This window comes from Dromiciops gliroides, chromosome 1 (assembly GCF_019393635.1).
Source record: "Dromiciops gliroides isolate mDroGli1 chromosome 1, mDroGli1.pri, whole genome shotgun sequence".
NCBI lineage: Eukaryota > Metazoa > Chordata > Mammalia > Microbiotheria > Microbiotheriidae > Dromiciops > Dromiciops gliroides.
The window spans coordinates 387891569-387905127 of NC_057861.1; the positions used below are offsets into that span (position 1 = coordinate 387891569).

The window sequence follows — 13559 nt, forward strand, 5'->3', positions numbered from 1 at the left end:
CTCCTATGTTCTTAGACTTAGAGCACTCCCTTCTTGTTATAGAATATTCTTTTTCCTGGGCTGCATTCCTCCTCACAAATCATCTGGATTTCATTTTCACTCATTTTGTGTCAATCATGCTGCTTTGCTTAGGAGGTAGGAATAGAAGTGTGGGAATAGAATGCAGAAAAAAGATGGCAGTCAGATTCTGCCAACATAGCATTCAAGGACATCTGCACCAAAATGCTAGAAAGTCTCGTGGAACTTTAATAAATGCCCTACTTGTCGCATCACCATTGGGAGCAAGGGGACACAGCAGACAGAGGATACAGAAATATCTGGGGGAAATGAGTCAGCACATAAAGAGGTAGAAAGCTAGGCAGTTCACATAAGCTTACATGCAGCAACATAAGCAATGTTCACTTGAAAGAATGATATGCCTGGAGGAGCATGGAAAATGTCTTCAATAGTTTCATGGCAACATGGGGTGTGACAGAAAAGCAGGTAGCCAAGTAGAAGGTCACACTGCCCTTGTGGGATAAAATGTCAGATTGTGTGGTAACTGAGAGGAAGGGGAGGGCAAGATCCAGAGGGAGTCAGCAGTCCTACGTCCTTCTCTACAGTTCCAAGAGTTAATAGTTGAAACTTGTTAGTTGGTACTTAGTGGTCTCCCAAACTTCAGGTATCTCAAGCTCAAAGAAAAGTTTGAAATGATTTTTCTTCCCTTAGGTTTTATACCTTGTCAATCAATTAGATTTTTAAAAGGCCAGGGATCAGCTCTGGATTCTGATCACCAATAGATAGTTTTCCTCTGTCCTTGCTGGTCTTTGATACAGGCGAGTGATAATTTTGGAATTCCCTAAATTTTGCTGTAACAGTGAACACAGGCACTGATTACTTGCAACCTTGGGGAGGGGGGAGGGGGAGGGAGGGAAGGAATGAGAAAGGGATAGAATTTGGAACTCAAAACTTTAATTAATTAATTAAATAAACAGTGAACAGGAAATGGGGTGACAGTGTACTGTTTATAAAAAAAAAAGCAAATTTTACTTTGTTTTACTTTGTTTCCCCAACATCCGCCTGAAAATTAATTCATGTTGGAGCCTAGAATCCCCTGTGATGGTGCTTTGCTCACAGTTTAGTCCATACCATCCTCAATGGAGACAGTGAAGGGTTGTTTCCCTTTGCCATAATGATAAGCCTATGTGTGCTTGGAGACTGTGAATAAGCCTTGCTGTATGGAGAGTGTAGCCTTGGGGACCAAACATAAGACAATCAACTGACTAGAAGCTGTTTCCTTTTTCTTTTTTTCCTTTTTCCTTTTTTTTTTTTATGGTGCAATGAGGATTAAGTGACTTGCCCAGGGTCACACAGCTAGTAAGTGTCAAGTGTCTGAGGCTGGATTTGAACTCGGGTCCTCCTGAATCCAGGGCCAGTGCTTTATCCATTAGCTGCCCCTAGAAGCTGTTTTCTAATAATAGTTTAACACTGAACTACATCATGACCTAATCCAAACCATTACATAGGCAGATAGATGAAGATAGCAAGTATATATATGTTGAGAAAATCAGACCTCAATTAAGCCCTAATTAAAACTAGGTGAATTGAGCCAAATTTTTAGAAAAGTATTGTTTTATGACAAAGCCACAATTTAAAAAAAAACAAAACAAAACAACAATCAACTTTGTTCAATTAATTACATTCATTGTTGTTGCCCTGTTTGCCTCAGTTCCTCTTCTGTAAAATGAGCTGGAGAAGGAAATGGCAAACCTCTCCCGTATCTTTGCCAAGAAAACCCCAAATGGGGTCACGAAGACTTGGACACGACTGAACAATGACAACAGCAACAAAAATGGAAACATCTGAGAGATATTCTTTTCCTGCTTAAAAGGAAAAGAAAGGGCTCACTGCACCTTCCCACATTGCTCTTCAAGGAGGTGAACAACAGACTTTGTGCTCATCTCACCTCCTGGCCTTTTGGGTTAAGACCCTCTTCTTTGACAGGGTTTGTAGTGGCATACATTATTATTCATTTTCACAATAGAGAATCTCATATTGATACCTGCAGGGATAATATTCAGTTTTCCTGTAATTTCTTCCTACTATCAGGAACTTTTAAACACACACATTTGCATGCATGTATTTATATGGATATTCATGTTTATACTTCATTACTTAGGGGTCTAATAGAGTCTGACACATAGTAGGAGTTTAATGGAAACTAGTTGAGTGACTGACTGACCCAAGTATCCTGGCTTCAAGGGTTACCACACAATCTCACTCCCCAGCCTGAAGCAAAATGGATCCTCCCTCATATTACTTTTTAGATGACCTGCAAGAGCTAGTGTGACTGAAAAAATTCATCATTATCCTGCAGGCAACTTAGTAAAGAAGCTATTGGTACTTTATCAGGTTGGTCATCAAATGACATTCAGTCTATCACCAGGCCAATAATGGATACTATCTATCTGTCTAAAAGGCCAGGGATCAGCTCTGGATTCTGATCACCAGGAGATTGTGTGTATACACACACACACACACACACACACACACACACACACACACACACACACACACGATAGTATCAAGTTAAAAAGACTTCCATTATATATATGTATATATATATATATATATGTGCTATCTTATCTTCCTCATTACCATCCCCCTTAAGCCTCTCACCCCCAAATTTCAACCAGATGTCACCCATTCCTCCCACTGTGCCCTCTGGAATAACTGCTCCATAGAAAACAAACTTTCTCTCATCCTTTTTTTTTTTTTTTTTGGTGAGGCAATGGGGGTTAAGTGACTTGCCCAGGGTCACATAGCTAGTAAGTGTTAAGTGTCTGAGGCCGGATTTGAACTCAGGTCCTCTTGAATCCAGGGCCAGTGTTCTATCCACTGCACCACCTAGCTGCCCCTTTCTTTTCTTTCTTTCTTTTTTTTTTTTTAAATGAGGCAATTGGGGTTAAGTGACTTGCCCAGGGTCACACAGCTAGTAAGTGTTAAGTGTCTGAGGCTGGATTTGAACTCAGGTACTCTTGACTCCAGGGCTGGTGCTCTATCCACTGCGCCACCTAGCTGCCCCTTTCTCTCATCCTTAATCTTTCCTCTCCCACTCCTTCTATCTACTATCTATTACTGAAACTCTTCCCCCACTCTTTCCTAATGACACAACCTCCCTGGCTGCCCTTTCCAGTATTGGCTATTTCTTCACTCATTCTTCTAGGCTTACTGGTCAAGGCAAGGGAGTTGAAATATTCCTTGTTCCCCATAGCTACTTCCAGGTTCTCCCCCATCTCCATCACTCTGTAGTAACCTTCCTTTGCGGTTCATGCTATTTATATCTACCACCCAATTAAAATTCTGGTAGCTACTGTCTACAGACTCATGGGTCACTCACAATTTTCCCCTCCTCCCCTACTCTTGTTCTCATACTAGGAGACTTCAACATACATATTGGCCTCCCCTCAAGCTCCCTCATCACTCAATTCCTCAACCTGCTCACTTCCCTTGAGCTATTCCTCTACTCCATCTCAGCCACACTCAAAGATAGCTATACCCTTGATCTTGCCATAACTCACAAATGTACAACTTCCATGTTTAAGGATTCTGAAATCTCATTTAATAATAACCTCTGGGCTTTTCATTTCTCCCTCTGCTTTCCCTTACTCCTCATCCACCCTATGACCCCTCAATCCCCCAATTCTCTCCTAAATCCTCTGTACTAGTCATTCTCTCTTCTTTCCCCCATCTTGACACCTTGGTAAACCAATTCAACTCTAGGTTGTCCTCCTCTCTTATATTCCTAGTCAGCTTACCATGTCACTACACCCTGCCAAGTCTCAGCTTTGGATCACTCCCACCATTTGCTGCCTTCACTCCTACACATGTGCTGCTGACTGAAGGTGGAGAAAATCATGCAACTGTTCTGAATGGGTCCAGTACAAATTTATGATACACACCCTCAACTGGGCCCTCACTGATGCTAGACAATCCTACTAGATCTCCTTTATCAATTTACTGTTTCACTCTCCACTGTGGTTTTTCCAAACCTTTTTATCCTTCCTCAAACTTCCCATGGTTCACCCTTTCCCCACCCTCTCAGCTGAGATCTTTGCCTCATATTTCACATTAAAAAAATTGAGGCCATTTGCCCTGAGTTTCCTCTTCTCCCCTCTTTTCCATATCCTTATCATTAAACTGTCTTTTACCACTTTCTCCTTTACCCTCTTTTCCATGATGAAGTGAACTTATGCCTTACCAAGGTTAGCCCGTCTACGTGACCAGACAATCCCATCCCATTCTGTCTTCCCTAACAGATTTGCCCCCTCTGTCATCCCCACTGTATCATTTATTTTCGGTATCTCCCTGTCTGCTGGCTCACTTTAGGCCATCTACAAATATGCCCATGTCTTTCCATTCTGAAAAAATCCTCACTTGATCCTTCCATCCTTGCCAATTATTGTCCTTTGTAGCTGAACTCCTTGATAAGGCCATGTACAGGGTGAACCAAAAGTCATGAAGGGATTTCAATATTTAATAACTCCTTTATTTTTTGTTTTTAATCTACAATACCATAGCATCACATACAGTATATACAGGAAATGAATTTACATTATGTATGAAAAATCAAATCTCATAAATGGTAAAAAGAAAAAATAATTTTCAAAAAGTTATTAAAATATTTTGACTTTTGGCCCACCCTATATAATGGTTGCCTTCACTTTCCTCTTTTTCTTTTTTTTTTTTCTTTTTCTTTTTTTTGCTGGGCAATGAGGGTTAAGTGACTTGCCCAGGGTCACACAGCTAGTAAGTGTCAAGTGTCCAAGGCCGGATTTGAACTCAGGTACTCCTGAATCCAGGGCGGGTGCTTTATCCACTGTGCCACCTAACTGCCCCCTCTCTTTTTTTTCTTTAAATTTTTTTTTCAGTTTGATAGTATTTTGGCTTTTTATTGTAAAGATTGTTTTCAACATTCATTTTTGTAAGATTTTGAATTCCAAATTTTTCTCCCACCCTCCTTTCCGTACCTCCTCCCCAAGATGGCAAGCAATCTGATATAGGTTATATATGTACAATCGTGTTATACATATTTCCTTATAATTCAGATTTTGACCTTAACATTCCAGCAAAACTATTCCCTCCAAAGTGACCAAATCCAGTGGTCTTTTCTCTGTCCTCATTCTCCTTGACTTCTCTGCCGCCTTTGACACCTTTGGTCACTCTCCTTAATACTCTCTTCCCTCTAGGTTTTCAGGACACCTATCTCTGCTGGTTATCCTCTAACTATGGGGCAGCTCCTTCTCTGTCTCCTTTACTGGATCCTCACCCAGATCACTCCCTTCTGTAGGTGTCCCTTAGGGTTCTGTCCCGGGCCCTCTTCTCTCTCTCTCTCTCTCTCTCTCTCTTTTGGCAAGGCAATGAGGGTTACGTGACTTGTCCAGGGTCACACAGCTAGTAAGTGTCAAGTGTCTGAGGCCAGATTTGAACTCAGGCCCTCCTGAATTCAGGGCCGGATGGGCCCTCTTCTCCCTCTGTACAACTTCACTTGGTGATCTCATCAGTTCCCGTGGATTTAATTACTATCTTTATGCTGATGATTCTCAAAACTACCTATCCTGCCCAAAACTTTCTGTTGACCTTCAAGCTCACATATCCACCTGCCTTTCAGACATCTCAAAGTAGATGTCTAGTAGATATCTTACTTAAACTAAGCATGTCCAAAACAGAAGTAGTTTTCTATCACCTTAAACTTTCCCTCCCTCCTACTTATCTTATTATTATAGTCCCTCAGGCTCACAATCTAGCTCTTCACTCTCTCACCCCCAAATCCTGTTGATTTCACCCCTGCAACATCTCTCCTATAGGCCCCCTTCTCTCCTCTGACACTGTCACCACTCTGGTGCAGGCCCTTATCACCTTGTGCCTGGACTACTATAATAACCTGCTGGTGAATCTGCCTGCTTCAAGTTTTTCCCCATTCCAGTTCATCCTTCATTTAGCCACTAAAGTGATTCTCCCCAAAGTGCAGATAGGACTATGTCACACTCCTCCCACCCTGCCTTCCCCACACTCAATAAACTCCAGTGGCTTCCAAAATGCTGTTTGGCATTTAAAGCCCTTTATAACCTATCTTCTTCCTATCTTTCCAGTCTTCTTACACATTATCTCCCCCCACCCCCACCTCATCCCATACATATTTTAATCCACTGACACTAGCATCCTGGCTAGTCCATAAACAAGACACTTCATCTCTTGGTTCAAGGCATTTTGTCTGGTTCTCCAAAAATTCCCTCCACCAGAGATGAACTTTTATGGTGAGCAGTAGTGCTATGGTTACAGGAAGCTAGGTGATGCAGTGAATAGAGTCCTGGGTCTGGAGTCAGGAAGATCTGAGTTCAAATCTGGCCTTAAACATTTATTATTATTTTTTTGCTTTTTTGTTTTTTTTGGGGTTTTTTTTGTTGTTTTTGTGTTTTTGTGAGGCAATTGGGGTTAAGTGACTTGCCCAGAATCACACAGCTAGTATTAAGTGTCTGAGGCTGGATTTGAACTCAGGTCCTCCTGACTCCAGGGCCGGTGCTCTATCCACCGCACCACCTAGCTGCCCCTCAAACATTTATGAGCTGTGTGACTTTGGCCAAGTCATTTAACCCTGTTTGCTTCTGTTTCCTCTTTTGTAAAATGAACTGGAGAAGGAAATGGAAAACCACTCTAGTATCTTTGCTAAGAAAACCCCAAATGAGGTCACAAAGAGTTGGATACGATTGAAACAACTCAACAACAACAGTGCTATGGTTGCTGGGAGTTTGGGTATGTAATTATTTAAAGAAAGGATTCATGGTTATTACTAGTCTATGGGACTAAGATGATTAAACCTAAGAATGCAAATTCAATGCCACATTATTGATATATTTTATTTCTTACCTAAAGATTCCCTTTTCCTTTGTAGTATATTTCTGATTCTGGGATCCTATTTTGCTCCTGGACAAACCACTGAACTACCAAAACCTAAAAATGTTTCTCATTCTTGTGGATTTTCTGAATCCATATTTATAGCTCCTAGAATAAGGTCACTCCCTATTTCTTTTTCTGTCTAGGTCTTTTCAACTTCTAAAATAACTATATGACACAATATACTTCAACAAGGGCTGCTGCCTGAGTGACATCTGTGGTGATTAACCCACATTCTTCTAATCCTTCCAAAGTATGTCTGCAGTATTCCAATAACATATTTTTATTATTATTACTTATTGCTGTATATACCCCAACACAAGAATGGAAGCTAATTAGCAATATTCTCAATCTTAAAATGGATGTGATTGCTGCTATTAGGTTTTCCCAGTGTACAAAAGACCAATCTAGCCTTCGTGTCTAATTATTTAAAGAAAGAACTCAAAGTAATTACTAGCCTATGGAGATACAGATGATTAGCTCTAAGAATGCAAATTAAATGCTGCATAAATGTAAATATTGTTCCCTAGAAGAAATGTAAAGTAGTTGAGAATTTTAGAAGTAGTAAAAAAATTGCCCTTTCCCTCTTCTCTACCATCTTCACTATTCCTAAAATCAGATATTTGGGAAAAATTGAAATATATAAACTACTTGGACCACTTCTCCCTCTAGGCCTTGTTCCTGATCTTTAGACTTCCAAATCATGCCTCTACTTCTGTCTCATCCTAGAATTTCCTCCAGTGCCTAGGGTCTTCTCACTCTGAAACATTCAATGACCACTGGGGCCCAGAGAAATTAAATACATTTTACAATGTAACATTTCTAGTTAAGTGGCCAGGTTGGTCTTCATTTCAGTACTCTTGCCACTTTACATTGTGTCAAGCTTTTCTTAAAGATTTCATTCATCATTTTTAAAAAATCACAGTCTAAAATCTTTCATTTTCTCTAATTTCTCTCTCTCTCTCTCTCTCAAAAAAAAAAAAGTGTATTAGGGGAGAAAATCTGCCTGCAATGTAAAACAGGGCTATTAAAAGGGTTGAAGGAATGGGAGAAGGAATACAGAATGGGTTATCTCTTCAGGGAGTCCAGAAAACCCAAGAAGGAAGGCAAGGGGACTAGGTGGCACAAGGTGCCTGGGAAGGAAATACAGGGGAAGAGAAAAAGGTTATTCTTTTCATGATCTTACTTGGGGCCAACTCAATACCTAGCAATCATATGCCTGAGGTGAGTACTTCTGCCGGGCATGTATCTCAGCCTTCCAGCTGCCCTAGATTTCCAATGGCTATTTCTGGAGAAGTAGAGCTTGCTGCTAAGCACCTCCTCCTAGGCCTCTCACTTTCACTTTCTCCCCCTAACCCTCATGGAAACCATCTGGTCCCAATATTTTCCAGACTCATTTTCCAGTTCTGCGACAGTGTTGCTCACATCACTGGTTTTACTCATTTCAGACAAATATATTACATTTAGCTATTTCTAAGCTGACTCCAATTCAGAATGAACAGAATAGATGAATTAAGAATTAAACACCTTGTCTTGAACAGTCTTTCTCCACATGTTCATTTTCTCTATATAATAATAAGCTTTATTGACGCCTGTTGTTTTCATGATACATTTTGTGATATACCTTCTACCCCATCCCAAGCTCCCATTCTTTTCTGAACATTGATAATTATATGAACACCAAATCAGTATTTTAGTTTTGTTCTTTTCTTTTGTTTAGCTTTTCAATCCATAACAACATAGTTTCTCAAAAACTTGAGGGACAGATTAATATTAAAATAAAACAAAAAGTATATCCCTTATTCCAAAAGTTACCCATCATTTGTGCAATTCTAAAGCTTTCTTTTTTTTAAAGGTTACTTGTGCTTAAGATTGTGATGTAAAAAGTCATAGAGAAGCCCAGCCCTCCCAAAGAAATCACAACAAAAATATGTAAACAGCCCCATAATGATCATTAGTAAAGAAATCTAAAAAGACTCAAAGTAAGCTCCTCTAACCAATCTAAGATTTGCTCAGAAAATATGGTCAAAAGGGTTTTGAGGCCAGGAGAAGGCTTGAGCCAGGAAAACCAGCCAGAAAACAGCAGAGGTGAGGAGAGGAGAGTCAAAGAAAACTCTTGCTAATGGACTTGAAGATACAATAATTAGGCATCTGAAGCCTGAACAGAAGTGGGGACAGAATCAGCTCCCATAGACAATGCACAGGGAAACTGAGCCTAGTTATACACTTCTCTGAGCACTATAAGTCACAACAGTGAAAGCCAGTGTTGAGGACTATGCAGGAGGCTTGATATCAGAAAAATAAAAAAAATCTCATTGAGTCCCCATGGAGGATTGTGCCAAGAGAAGAAGAAAGACCTGTTGAATCTTGAACCTGCAGTGGACCATCAAGAGAATGAGGCAGAAGCCAACAAATAAGGCAGAGGATAGAAGCTAATTTTATTACATCCAAGCATTTCATTCAGATTAGTGGTGGCAGCAGTGGTGACAGCATTCAGATAGTAGAAAGGACGAGACCAAACACAATTTTAATTAAACAACAAAGGCTAAAAATATGAGTAAACAGAAGATAACAAACACAATGAAGAAACATTATGGTTTAAGAGAAGCCATGCTATTTTACACAAGGTAAAACAGGAAGAAGAAAATAACCCCTTAACAACCATAAATAGAATCTCAGATAAAAAATAGCTTCACCCTAAGAACTCTAAGCTGGAACTAAAGAAGCAAAGGATAAAAAGTTAAATTAAAAAGGAAATTAGAGTTTAGGAGAGAAAAGACTGATAGAATAAATAGCTTAGAATACAAGGTTGAAAACCTTATCCAACTACTGGATTACTTTTTAAAAAATCAACATAGGGGCAGTTAGGTGGCACAGTGGATAGAGCACTGGCCTTGGATTCAGGAGTACCTGGGTTCAAATCCGGCCTCAGACACTTAACACTTACTAGCTGTGTGACCCTGGGCAAGTCACTTAACCCCAATTGCCCTGCAAAAAAAAAAAATCAACATAACTCAATGACTCCATGAGAAAATAAGAAATATTAGAATGAAGTCAAAAGATGGAAAAAATTAAACAGAATGTAAAGTATCTACTATCAAAAACAACTGACCTGGAAAACTAGTTAAGGAGAAATAACTTTAGAATCATTAGACACCTTGAAGACCATGATCAAACAATAACCCTGAACATAATATTTCAAAAGCTCATAAAAGAAAATAGTCCAGATCTATTAGACCCAGAGGACAAACTGAAAGTACAAACAATCCAATGATCTTCCTGAAAGAGATCACAAACTGAAACACCAGGAAATGTCACAGCCAAAATCCAGAGCTTCTAAGTCAAAGAAAAAATATTGCAAGCAACCAGAAGGTAAAAATTCAGGAACCAAGGAACCATACCAAGGATCATTCTTCAGCAGACTTGTCAGCGATTACTATAATGACTTTATAAACAAATCTGAGGAGAATGGAAGGAGATACCTTTCACAAATATAGATAGGGGTAGAGTTCTTGACCCCAAAAAAGGGCAGAGATGATTACAGATGATAAAATGGACAATTTCCATTACATTAAATAAAAAAGGGGGTTTGCACATAAAAAAGCAATGCTGTTAGAATCAGAAGAGAAAGTTAATTAAAGAAAAAAATCTTTGTAGCAAATTTCTTTGATACAGATTTGATAGCTAAAATATGGAGGATATTGATACAAATACACAAGACCAAAAGTCATTTCCCACTAGATAAAAGATTGATCAATCAATACCAACTACAGCCAGTACTGGGGGATACAAAAAGAGACAAAAGACAGTCCCGCCCCTCCTCAAACTTACAATCTAATGGGGGAGACAACATGTAAACAAATGTATACAAAGCAATGTATATACAGGATAAATAGGAAATAATTAACTGGATGAAAGCTCTGGAATTAAGAGGGGTTGGGAATTTGGAATTATGCCCAAAGGGTGATAAAGCTGTCCATACCCTTTGACCCAGCAATACCACTTTTGGGTCTTTTTCCCAAAGAAATCATGGAAAGGGGAAAGGGACCCACATGTACAAAAATATTTATAGCTGCTCTTTACGTGGTGGCAAGGAATTGGAAGTTGAGGGGGTGCCCATCAATTGGGGAATGGCTGGACAAGTTGTGGTATATGAATACAATGGAATACTATTGTGCTGTAAGAAACAATGAGTAGGAGGAGTTCAGAGAAACCTGGAGGGTCTTGCATGGGCTGATGATGAGTGAGATGAGCAGAACCAGAAGAACACTGTACATAGTATCATCAACATTGAGTGTTGATCTACTGTGATGGACTATATTCTTCTCACCAATGCAATGGTACAGAAGAGTTCCAGGGAACTCATGATAGAAGAGGATCTCCAAATCCAAGAAAAAAAAAAAAGAATTGTGGAGTATAGATGTTGAATGAACCATACTATTTCTTTTGTTTTTGGTGTTGTTGTTTTTTCTATTTTGAGGTTTTTCATCATTGCTCTGATTTTTCTCTTATAACATGACTAATGGAGAAATAGGATTAATGTTATTATGTGTGTATATATATATACATATACATATACATATACATATACATATACATATACATATATATATATGTATATATATATATAACCTTTATCAGATTGCCTGCTGTCTAGGGGAGGGAGGAGGGAGGGGAGGGAAGGAGAAAAATCTGAAATTGGAAAGCCTGTATAAACAAAAGTTGAGAACTATCTTTACATGTAACGGAAAAAAAATAAAATACTTTATTAATTAAAAAAAAAAAGAGGGGTTGGGAAAGGTTTCCTGTAGAAGGTGGGATTTTAGTTGAGATTTAAAGGAAGCCAATGACAATAATGTAAAGCATAAAGAATAAAAATCAAATGTGAGCACTGTGTAATTATGATAATCAAGTCTGGCCCCAGAAGATAAATCGAAAAAAAAAATACATCTATTCCTTCTTTGAAAGGGACTATAGGTATAGAACATTTCATTTACATTCAGTGTCAAGTTGATGTATTTAGTTACATTGGGTTTTTTTTTCTTTTTAAAATCTTTGTCATAGGGAAAGAGGGGTATATTTAGAAATCAAGGTTATATAAAAGAAAGCAATAATTGTTATTCTTTTAAAAAAGAACTAGTGTCCAATAAGTTTCTGATTTTAGAACAGGGCAGGGACTGTCTTTTGCCTCTTTTCGTATCCTAAACCCTTAATAGAGTGCCTGGCACAGAGTAGGTACTTAACAAATGTTTATTTGTTAATAAATGAGACTTTGTAAGGAAATTAACAACTACAATTTAGAATAGGTTTCTACTGTGCATAATCTTTAGGCTTTATTGTACCATTTTTACTATCACTGTCTTTGAGGGCAAACATTACTTCCAGGACATTTAAAAGTTTATCTTCAATAAAATTTTTATATTTCTCAATAATATACATGCTTCATGTTTCAAAAACTTTACTTTTCTAAACAAAAGTGTTCCATCCTCCTTCCTATAAACTACAATAGCACTTTGTTTAGTGCCACTCATGCCCTTTCACAGTCTACTTGGTATTATATTTATTTTTGTAAATGCCTTATTCTCCTTGTCCATGAGACTGTTCTCTGAAAGTTGGGACCATTAATTATGGTATCCATTGTAAGGGGCTAAAATTCTAGCTATACTGTCTAATATCTAATGAGTGGTCGCCAATAAATTATAAGCTTTAGCAAGAGTTTAGACTTTTAAGCATTTATTAAGGAGAATAAGGATTTGGTGAAAAGAGAGAGAAAGGCCTAGATTCATCTATCAAAGGGAGAGTGCATCTTTTGCTCTGCTCTCCACCAGAGTCCTCACAAAAGAGAATGAGAGAGCCAGCCTCCCTCGACTTCCTCCCACAAGCAAACATCACTTCCTGACACCAAAGAAAAGCCACATGGCTTGCCCTCAGGAGCCTTCTCCTCATGGCAGAGCTTTTCTATAGTAAGTCTCCAGCAGGTGGCATCATTCCAATCATTACACCATCTTGTGAGGCAGAGCTTATGACAGTACCTTGAAGATAAAGAGGCTCACAATAAATGTTTGAGAAGTGAATGCCCTCAAAACATCAGTATATAATCATAGGACTAGAAATGATCTTTAAAGTCATCTGATCCAGAAAGAATACTGCCCCTGGAATCAAAGGACCTGGGTTCAAATCCCACTTCTGAAGCTTACTGAATGTGTGACACTGGGCAAGACACTTCTCCTGGTCTCAGTTTCCTCGACTGTAAAGTGAAGGTAAAAGAGAACAAGGTAACCTCTGAGCACCTTTCTAGCTCTAGCTCTATGGTCCTAAGCAAGGGTTCCCCTAACCTCACAAGACAAGTGAAATGAAAATCCAATTTGTTATCAAAAATTTCTCAAGAACTTGTCTAAATAAACTGATCTTACAATGTTGAATCATTCCCATAGAAATTACAGAGCCAGCAACATATCCTTTGGGGGAAAAAACAGAATAGGTCTTTTTTTGTTTTTTAATAGCTCTATGGTCATTTGACATATTTATTCATTCACTCATTTACTGAACGTCTTCTGTATACACAGTGCTTTGAGTTATACAAAGAAGACTAAATCCTGCTTCCTGATCTAAAGGAGTTCATAATC

At 38.8% G+C, this 13559-nt stretch overlaps 1 protein-coding gene across 4 annotated transcripts in view; it reads right to left on the reverse strand.

Annotated features, from left to right (window-relative positions):
* The window catches only part of NLN (neurolysin), a 138158-nt gene that overhangs the window by 67085 nt on the left and 57514 nt on the right, over nucleotides 1–13559 (reverse strand). The window lies entirely within an intron of this gene.